The sequence below is a fragment of the Aquarana catesbeiana genome, linkage group LG13 (assembly GCF_042186555.1).
Source record: "Aquarana catesbeiana isolate 2022-GZ linkage group LG13, ASM4218655v1, whole genome shotgun sequence".
Lineage (NCBI taxonomy): Eukaryota > Metazoa > Chordata > Amphibia > Anura > Ranidae > Aquarana > Aquarana catesbeiana.
In genome coordinates, this window is record NC_133336.1 from 132081837 (window position 1) to 132092077 (window position 10241).

A 10241-nucleotide genomic window follows, 5' to 3' on the forward strand; every position below is an offset into this window, starting at 1 on the left:
AGAAAGGGGTCCATGTCCTCAGGAGAGAAGGGGTCCCTCCTGTACCCAGGAGTGAAGGGGTCCCTCCTGTCCCCAGGAGAGAAAGGGGCCTTGTCCCAAGGGGAGAAGGGAGTCCCTGTCCCCAGGAGAAAAGGGTTTCCTGTCCCTAGGAGAGGAGGGTTCCCTGTCCCCGGGGGAGAAGGGGTCCTTGTCCTCAGGGGAGAAGGGGGGTCCCTGTCCCCAGGAGAGAAAATCGGTCCCTGTCCCCAGGGAAGAAGGGGTCCTTGTTCCCAGGGGAGAAGGGGGTCCCAGTCCCCAGGGGAGAAGGGGATGCCTGGCCCCAGGGGAGAAGGGGTCCCCTGTACCCAGGAGGGGAGAGGTCCTTGTCCCCAGGGGAGAAAGGGGTCCCAGTCCCCAGGGGAGATAGGATGCCAGTCACCAGGGTAGAAGGTGGTCCCTGTCCCCAGGAAAGAAGGGGTCCCTCCTGTCCCCAGGAGAGAAGGGATGCTTGTCCCCAGGGGAGAAGGGGGTCCCAGTACCCAGGGTAGATAGGATGCCAGTCCCCAGGGGAGAACGGGGTCCCTGTCCCCAGGAGAAAAAAGGGGTCCCTGTCCCCAGGGGAGAAGGGGTCCATGTCCCCAGGAGAGAAGGAGGTCCCTGTCCCTAGGAGAGAAGGAGGTCCCTGTCCCCAGGGGAGAATGGGGGTCCCTGTCCTCCAGGGGAGATAGGATGCCAGTCCCCAGGGGAGAAGGGGGTCCCAGTCCCCAGCGGAGATAGGATGCAAGTCCCCAGGGTAGAAAGGGGTCCATGTCCTCAGGAGAGAAGGGGTCCCTCCTGTACCCAGGAGAGAAGGGGTCCCTCCTGTCCCCAGGAGAGAAAGGGGCCTTGTCCCAAGGGGAGAAGGGAGTCCCTGTCCCCAGGAGAAAAGGGTTTCCTGTCCCTAGGAGAGGAGGGTTCCCTGTCCCCGGGGGAGAAAGGGGTCCCAGTCCCCAGGGGAGACAGGATGCCAGTCCCCAGGGTAGAAGGGGGTCCCTGTCCCCAGGTAAGAAGGGGTCCCTGTCCCCAGGAGAGAAGGGGTCCTTGTCCTCAGGGGAGAAGGGGGTCCCTGTCCCCAGGAGAGAAAATCGGTCCCTGTCCCCAGGGAAGAAGGGGTCCTTGTTCCCAGGGGAGAAGGGGGTCCCAGTCCCCAGGGGAGAAGGGGATGCCTGTTCCCAGGGGAGAAGGGGTCCCCTGTACCCAGGAGGGGAGAGGTCCTTGTCCCCAGGGGAGAAAGGGGTCCCAGTCCCCAGGGGAGATAGGATGCCAGTCACCAGGGTAGAAGGTGGTCCCTGTCCCCAGGAAAGAAGGGGTCCCTCCTGTCCCCAGGAGAGAAGGGGTGCTTGTCCCCAGGGGAGAAGGGGGTCCCAGTACCCAGGATAGATAGGATGCCAGTCCCCAGGGGAGAAGAGGGTCCCAGTCTCCAGGGGAGATAGGATGCCAGTCCCCAGGGGAGAAGGGGGTCCCAGTCCCCAGTGGAGAAAGGGTCCCTGTCCCCAGGAGAGAAGGGGTCCCTGTTCCCAGGGGAGATAGGATGCCAGTCACCAGGGGAGAAGGGGGTCCCTGTCCCCAGGAGAGAAGGGGTTCTTGTCCCTAGGGGAGAAGGGGATCCCTGTCCCCAGGAGAGAAAGGGGGTCCCTGTCCCCAGGAGAGAAGGGGTCCCAGTCCCCAGGGGAGAAGGGGTTCCTGTCCCCAGGGGAGAACGGGGGTCCCTGTCCCCAGGAGAAAAGGGGTCCCTGTCCCCAGGAGAGAAGGGGTTCCTCTCCCCAGGAGAGAGGGGGTCCTTGTCCCCAGGGGATAAGGGGTCCCAGTCCCCAGGGGAGAAAGGGGGTCCCTGTCCCCAGGGGAGAACGGGGGTCCCTGTCCCCAGGGGAGAAGGGGTCCCTCTCCCCAGGAGAGAAGGGGTCCCTGTCCCCAGGAGAGAGGGGGTCCTTGTCCCCAGGGGAGAAAGGAGGTCCCTGTCCCTAGGGGAGAATGGGGGTCCCTGTCCCCAGGGAAGGGGTACTTGTCCCCAGGGGAGAAGGGGGGTCCCTGTCCCCAGGAGAGAAAATCGGTCCCTGTCCCCAGGGAAGAAGGGGTCCTTGTTCCCAGGGGAGAAGGGGGTCCCAGTCCAAAGGGGAGAAGGGGATGCCTGTTCCCAGGGGAGAAGGGGTCCCCTGTACCCAGGAGGGGAGAGGTCCTTGTCCCCAGGGGAGAAAGGGGTCCCAGTCCCCAGGGGAGATAGGATGCCAGTCACCAGGGTAGAAGGTGGTCCCTGTCCCCAGGAAAGAAGGGTCCCTCCTGTCCCCAGGAGAGAAGGGGTGCTTGTCCTCAGGGGAGAAGGGGGTCCCTGTCCCCAGGAGAGGAGGGGTTCTTGTCCTCCAGGGAAGAGGGGTGTCCCAGTCCCCAGGGGAGAAGGGGATGCCTGCCCCCAGGGGATAAGGGGTAGGGGGTCCCAGTACCCAGGGGAGATAGGATGCCAGTCCCCAGGGGAGAAGGGGGTCCCAGTCCCCAGGGGAGATAGGATGCCAGTCCCCAGGGGGTCCCTGCCCACAGGGGAGAAGGGGTCCCTGTCCCCAGGAGAGAAGGGGCCCCAGTCCCCAGGAGAGAAGGGGTCCCTGTCCCCAGGGGAGAAGGGGATCCCTGTCCCCAGGAGAGAAGGGGATCCCTGTCCCCAGGAGAGAAGGAGTCCTTGTCCCCAGGGGAGAAGGGGGTCCCAGTCCCCAGGGGAGATAGAATGCCAGTCCCCAGGGGAGAAGGGGGCCCTGTCCCCAGGAGAGAAGGGGTCCCTGTACCCAGGAGAGAAGGGGTCACTGTCCCCAGGTGAGAAAGGGGCCCTGTCCCCAGGAGAGAAGTGGGTCCCAGTCCCCAGGGGAGAAGGGGGACCCAGTCCTTAGGGGAGATAGGATGCCAGTTCCCATGGGAGAAGGGGGTCCCTGTCCTCCAGGGAAGAAGGGAGTCCCAGTCCCCAGGGGAGATAGTATGCCAGTCCCCAGGGGAGAAGGGGGTCCCAGTCCCCAGGGGAGATAGGATGCCAGTCCCCAGGGGAGAAGGTGGTCCTTGTCCCCATGGGAGAACGGGGGTCCCTGTCCTCCAGGGAAGAAGGGTGTCCCTGTCCTCAGGGGATAAGTGGGTCCCAGTCCCCAAGGGGAGATAGGATGCCAGTACCCAGGGGAGAAGGGGTCCTTTCCCCAGGGGAGAAGGGGGTCCCAGTACCCAGGGGAGATAGAATGCCAGTCCCCAGGGGAGAAGGAGGTCCCAGTCCCCAGGGGAGATAGGATGCCAGTCCCCAGGGAAGAAGGGGGTCCCTGTCCGCAGGGGAGAAAGGGAACCTGTTCCCAGGAGAGAAAGGGGATCCCAGTCCCCAGGGGAGAAGGGGATCCCTGTCAACAGGAGAAAAGGGGGTTGTCCCTGTGAGAGAAGGGGTCCTTATCCCCAGGAGAGAAGGGGTCCATGTCCCCAGGGGAGAAGGGGGTCCCAGTCCCCAGGGGAGATAGGATGCCAGTCCCCAGGGGAGAAGGGGTCCCTGTCCCCAGGGGAGAAGGGGTTCCTGTCCCCAGGAGAGAAGGGGTCCTTGTCCCCAGGGGAGAAGAGGGTCCCTGTCCCCAGGAGAGAAGGGGTCCTTGTCCCCAGGGAAGGGGGTCCCTGTTCCCAGGGGAGAAGGGGGTTCCCTGTCCCCAGGGGAAAAGGGGTTCCCAGTACACAGGGGAGATAGGATGCAAGTCCCCAGGGGAGAAGGGGGTCCCAGTCCCCAGGGGAGAAGGGGATGCCTGCCCCCAGGGGATAAGGGGTCCCTGTCCCCAGGGGAGAAGGGGTCCCAGTAACCAGGGGAGATTGGATGCCAGTCCCCAGGGGAGAAAGGGGTCCCAGTCCCCAGGGGAGATAGGATGCCAGTCCCCAGGGGTTCCCTGTCCCCAGGGGAAAAGGGGTTCCCAGTACACAGGGGAGATAGGATGCAAGTCCCCAGGGGAGAAGGGGGTCCCAGTCCCCAGGGGAGATAGGATGTCAGTCCCCAGTGGAGAAGGGGGTCCCTGTCTGCAGGGGAGAAGGGGTCCCTGTCCCAGGAGAGAAGGGGTCCCCAGGAGAGAAGGGGTCCCAGTCCCCAGGGGAGAAGGGTATCCCTGTCCCCAGGAGAGAAGGGGTCCTTGTCCCCAGGGGAGAAGGAGGTCCCTGTCCCCAGGGGTGAAGGGGGTCCCAGTCCCCAAGGGAGAAGGGGATCCCTGTCCCCAGTAGAGAAGGGGATCCCTGTCCCCAGGAGAGAAGGGTTCCCTGTCCCCAGGAGAGAAGGGGTCCCTGTCCCCAGGGGAGAAGGGAATCCTTGTCCCCAGGAGAGAACAGGTCTTGTCCCCTGGAGAGAAGGGGTCTTTGTCCCCAGGGGAGAAGGGGGTCCCAGTCCCCAGGGGAGATAGGATGCCAGTCCCCAGGGGAGAAGGGGTCCCTGTCCCCAGGAGAAAAGGGGTTCTTGTCCCTAGGGGAGAAGGGGATCCCTGTCCCCAGGGGAAAAGGGGGTCCCTGTCCCCAGGGGAGAAGGGGTCCCTGTCCCCAGGAGAGAAGGGGTTCCTGTCCCCAGGAGAGAGGGGGTCCTTGTCCCCAGGGGAGAAGGGGTCCCTGTCCCCAGGGGAGAAAGGGGGTCCCTGTCCCCAGGGGAGAAGGGGTCCCTCTCCCCAGGAGAGAAGGGGTCTCTGTCCACAGGGGAGAAGGGGGTCCCAGTCCCCAGGGGAGAAGGGGATGCCTGCCCCCAGGGGAGAAGGGGTCCCTGTCCCCAGGAGAGGAGGGGTTCTTGTCCTCCATGGAAGAGGGGTGTCCCAGTCCCCAGGGGAGAAGGGGATGCCTGCCCACAGGGGATGAGGGGTCCCTGTCCCCAGGGGAGAAGGGGTCCCAGTACCCAGGGAAGATAGGATGCCAGTCCCCAGGGGGTCCCTGCCCACAGGGGAGAAGGGGTCCCTGTCCCCCGGAGAGAAGGGGTCCCAGTCCCCCGGAGAGAAGGGGTCCCAGTCCCCAGGGGAGAAGGGGATCCCTGTCCCCAGGAGAGAAGGGGATCCCTGTCCCCATTAGAGAAGGAGTCCTTGTCCCCAGGGGAGAAGGGGGTCCCAGTCCCCCGGGGAGATAGAATGCCAGTCCCCAGGGGAGAAGGGGGCCACTGTCCCCAGGAGAGAAGGGGTCCCTGTACCCAGGAGAGAAAGGGTCCCTGTCCCCAAGTGAGAAGGGGTCCCTGTCCCCAGGAGAGAAGTGGGGCCCAGTCCCCAGGGGAGAAGGGGGACCCAGTCCCTAGGGGAGATAAGATGCCAGTTCCCATGGGAGAAGGGGGTCCCTGTCCTCCAGGGAAGAAGGGGATCCCTGTCCTCAGGGGAGAAGGGGGTCCCAGTCCCCAGGGGAGATAGGATGCCAGTCCCCATGGGAGAAGGGGGTCCCAGTCCCCAGGGGAGATAGGATGCCAGTCCCCAGGGGAGAAGGAGGTCCCAGTCCCCAGGGGAGATAGGATGCCAGTCCCCAGGGAAGAAGGGGGTCCATGTCCGCAGGGGAGAAAGGGAACCTGTCCCCAGGAGAGAAAGGGGATCCCAGTCCCCAGGGGAGAAGGGGATCCCTGTCCCCAGGAGAAAAGGGGGTTGTCCCTGTGAGAGAAGGGGTCCTTATCCCCAGGAAAGAAGGGGTCCTTGTCCCCAGGGGAGAAGGGGGTCCCAGTCCCCAGGGGAGATAGGATGCCAGTCCCCAGGGAAGAAGGGGGTCCATGTCCGCAGGGGAGAAAGGGAACCTGTCCCCAGGAGAGAAAGGGGATCCCAGTCCCCAGGGGAGAAGGGGATCCATGTCCCCAGGAGAAAATGGGGTTGTCCCTGTGAGAGAAGGGGTCCTTATCCCCAGGAAAGAAGGGGTCCTTGTCCCCAGGGGAGAAGGGGGTCCCAGTCCCCAGGGGAGATAGGATGCCAGTCCCCAGGGGAGAAGGGGTCCCTGTCCCAGGAGAGAAGGGGTCCTTGTCCCCAGGGGAGAATAGGGTCCCTGTACCCAGGAGAGAAGGGGTCCTTGTCCCCAGGGAAGGGGGTCCCTGTTCCCAGGGGAGAAGGGGGTTCCCTGTCCCCAGGGGAAAAGGGGTTCCCAGTACACAGGGGAGATAGGATGCCAGTCCCCAGGGGAGAAGGGGGTCCCAGTCCCCAGGGGAGATAGGATGTCAGTCCCCAGTGGAGAAGGGGGTCCCTGTCCGCAGGGGAGAAGGGGTCCCTGTCCCAGGAGAGAAGGGGTCCCAGTCCCCAGGGGAGAAGGAGGTCCCTGTCCCTAGGGGTTAAGGGGGTCCCAGTCCCCAGGGGAGAAGGGGATCCCTGTCCCCAGTAGAGAAGGGGATCCCTGTCCCCAGGAGAGAAGGGGTCCCTGTCCCCAGGAGAGAAGGGGTCCCTGTCCCCAGGGGAGAAGGGAATCCTTGTCCCCAGGAGAGAAAAGGTCTTGTCCCCTGGAGAGAAGGGGTCTTTGTCCCCAGGGGTGAAGGGGGTCCCAGTCCCCAGGGGAGATAGGATGCCAGTCCCCAGGGGAGAAGGGGGTCCCTGTCCCCAGGAGAGAAGGAGTTCTTGTCCCTAGGGGAGAAGGGGATCCCTGACCCCAGGGGAAAAGGGGGTCCCTGTCCTCAGGGGAGAAGGGGGTCCCAGTCCCCAGGGGAGAAGGGGATGCCTGCCCCCAGGGGAGAAAGGGTCCCTGTCCCCAGGAGAGGAGGGGTTCTTGTCCTCCAGGGAAGAGGGGTGTCCCAGTCCCCAGGGGAGAAGGGGAAGCCTGCCCCCAGGGGATAAGGGGTCCCTGTCCCCAGGGGAGAAGGGGGTCCCAGTACCCAGGGGAGATAGGATGCCAGTCCGCAGGGGAGAAGGGGGTCCCAGTCCCCAGGGGAGATAGGATGCCAGTCCCCAGGGGGTCCCTGCCCACAGGGGAGAAGGGGTCCCTGTCCCCAGGACAGAAGGGGTCCCAGTCCCCAGGGGAGAAGGGGATCCCTGTCCCCAGGAGAGAAGGGGATACCTATCCCCAGGAGAGAAGGAGTCCTTGTCCCCAGGGGAGAAGGGGGTCCCTGTCCCCAGGGGAGATAGAATGCCAGTCCCCAGGGGAGAAGGGGGCCCCTGTCCCCAGGAGAGAAGGGGTCCCTGTACCCAGGAGAGAAGGGGTCCCTGTCCCCAAGTGAGAAGGGGTCCCTGTCCCCAGGAGAGAAGTGGGTCCCAGTCCCCAGGGGAGAAGAGGGACCCAGTCCCTAGGGGAGATAGGATGCCAGTTCCCATGGGAGAAGGGGGTCCCTGTCCTCCAGGGAAGAAGGGGATCCCTGTTCTCAGGGGAGAAGGGGGTCCCAGTCCCCAGGAGAGATAAGATGCCAGTCCCCAGGGGAGAAGGGGGTCCCAGTCCCCAGGGGAGATAGGATGCCAGTCCCCAGGGGAGAAGGTGGTCCTTGTCCCCATGGGAGAACGGGGGTCCCTGTCCTCCAGGGAAGAAGGGTGTCCCTGTCCTCAGGGGAGAAGGGGGTCCCAGTCCCCAGGGGAAGATAGGATGCCAGTACCCAGGGGAGAAGCGGGTTCCCTGACCCCAGGGGAGAAGGGGTCCTTTCCCCAGGGGAGAAGGGGGTCCCAGTACCCAGGGGAGATAGGATGCCAGTCCCCAGGGGAAAAGGAGGTCCCAGTCCCCAGGGGAGATAGGATGCCAGTCCCCGGGGAAGAAGGGGGTCCCTGTCCGCAGGGGAGAAAGGGAACCTGTCCCCAGGAGAGAAAGGGGATCCCAGTTCCCAGGGGAGAAGGGGATCCCTGTCCCCAGGAGAAAAGGGGGTTGTCCCTGTGAGAGAAGGGGTCCTTATCCCCAAGAGAGAAGGGGTCCTTGTCCCCAGGGGAGAAGGGGGTCCCAGTCCCCAGGGGAGATAGGATGCCAGTCCCCAGGGGAAAAGGCGTCCCTGTCCCCAGGGGAGAAGGGGTCCCTGTCCCCAGGAGAGAAGGGGTCCTTGTCCCCAGGAGAGAAGGGGTCCTTGTCCCCAGGGGAGAAGAGGGTCCCTGTCCCCAGGAGAGAAGGGGTCCTTGTCCCCAGGGAAGGGGGTCCCTGTTCCCAGGGGAGAAGGGGGTTCCCTGCCCCCAGGGGAGATAGGATGCCAGTCCCCAGGGGAGAAGGGGGTCCCAGTCCCCAGGGGAGATAGGATGTCAGTCCCCAGTGGAGAATGGGGTCCCTGTCCGCAGGGGAGAAGGGGTCCCTGTCCCAGAAGAGAAGGGGTCCCAGTCCCCAGGAGAGAAGGGGTCCCAGTCCCCAGGGGAGAAAGGTATCCCTGTCCCCAGGAGAGAAGGGGTCCTTGTCCCCAGGGGAGAAGGAGGTCACTGTCCCCAGGGGTGAAGGGGGTCCCAGTCCCCAGGGGAGAAGGGGATCACTGTCCCCAGTAGAGAAGGGGATCCCTGTCCCCAGGAGAGAAGGGGTCCTTGTCCCCAGGGGAGAAGGGGTCCCTGTCCCTAGGGGAGAAAGGGGGTCCCTGTCCCCAGGAGAGAAGGGGTTCCTGTCCCCAGGAGAGAGAGGGTCCTTGTCCCCAGGGGAGAAAGGGTCCCTGTCCCCAGGGGAGAAAGGGGGTCCATGTCCCCAGGGGAGAACGAGGGTCCCTGTCCCCAGGGGAGAAGGGGTCCCTCTCCCCAGGAGAGAAGGGGTCCCTCTCCCCAGGAGAGAAGGGGTCCCTGTCCCCAGAGGAGAAAGGAGATCCCTGTCCCCAGGGGAGAATGGGGGTCCCTGTCCCCAGGGAAGAAGGGGTCCTTGTCCACAGGGGAGAAGGGGGTCCCAGTCCCCAGGGGAGAAGGGGATGCCTGCCCCCAGGGGAGAAGGGGTCCCTGTCCCCAGGAGAGGAGGGGTTCTTGTCCTCCAGGGAAGTGTGTTCCAGTCCCCAGGGGAGAAGGGGATGCCTGCCTCCAGGGGATAAGGGGTCCCTGTCCCCAGGGGAGAAGGGGGTCCCAGTACCCAAGGGAGATAGGATGCCAGTCCCCAGGGGAGAAGGGGATGCCTGTCCCCAGGGGATAAGGGGTCCCTGTCCCCAGGGGAGAAGGGGGGTCCCAGTACCCAGGGGAGATAGGATGCCAGTCCCCAGGGGAGAAGGGGGTCCCAGTCCCCAGGGGAGATAGGATGCCAGTCCCCAGGGAAGAAGGGAGTCCCTGTCCGCAGGGGAGAAAGGGAACCTGTCCCCAGGAGAGAAAGGGGATGCATGTCCCCAGGGGAGAAGGGGATCCCTGTCCCCAGGAGAAAAGGGGGTTGTCCCTGTGAGAGAAGGGGTCCTTATCCCCAAGAGAGAAGGGGTCCTTGTCCCGAGGGGAGAAGGGGGTCCCAGTCCCCAGGGGAGATTGGATGCCAGTCCCCAGGAGAGAAGGGGTCCCTGTCCCCAGGAGAGAGGGGGTCCTTGTCCCCAGGGGAGAAAGGGGGTCCCTGTCCCCAGGAGAGAAGGGGTCCCTGTCCATGGAGAGAAGGGGTTCCTGTCCCCAGGAGAGAGGGGGTCCTTGTCCCCAGGGGAGAAGGGGTCCCTGTCCCCAGGGGAGAACGGGGTCCCTGTCACCAGGGGAGAAGGGGTCCCTCTCCCCAGGAGAGAAGGGGTCCCTGTCCCCAGGAGAGAGGGGGTCCTTGTCCCCGGGGGAGAAAGGAGGTCCCTGTCCCCAGGGGAGAATGGGGGTCCCTGTCCCCAGGGAAGAAGGGGTCCTTGTCCCCACGGGAGAAGGGGGTCCCAGTCCCCAGGGGAGAAGGGTATGCCTGCCCCAAGGGGAGAAGGGGTCCCTGTCCCCATGAGAGGAGGGGTTCTTGTCCTCCAGGGAAGAAGGGTGTTCCAGTCCCCAGGGGAAAAGGGGATGCCTGCCCCCAGGGGATAAGGGGTCCCTGTCCCCAGGGGAGAAGGGGGTCCCAGTACTCAGGGGAGATAGGATGCCAGTCCCCAGGGGAGAAGGGGGTCACAGTCCCCAGGGGAGATAGGATGCCAGTCCCCAGGGGAGAAGGGGGTCACAGTCCCCAGGGGAGATAGGATGCCAGTCCCCAGGGGGTCCCTGCCCGCAGGGGAGAAGGGGTCCCTGTCCCCTGGAGAAAAGGGTTTCCTGTCCCTAGGAGAGGAGGGGTCCCTGTCCCCAGGGGAGAAAGGGGTCCCGGTCCCCAGGGGAGAAAGGGGTTCCGGTCCCCAGGGGAGACAGGATGCCAGTCCCCAGGGTAGAAGGGGGTCCCTGTCCCCAGGTGAGAAGGGGTCCCTGTCCCCAGGAGAGAAGGGGTCCTTGTCCTCAGGGGAGAAGGGGGGTCCCTGT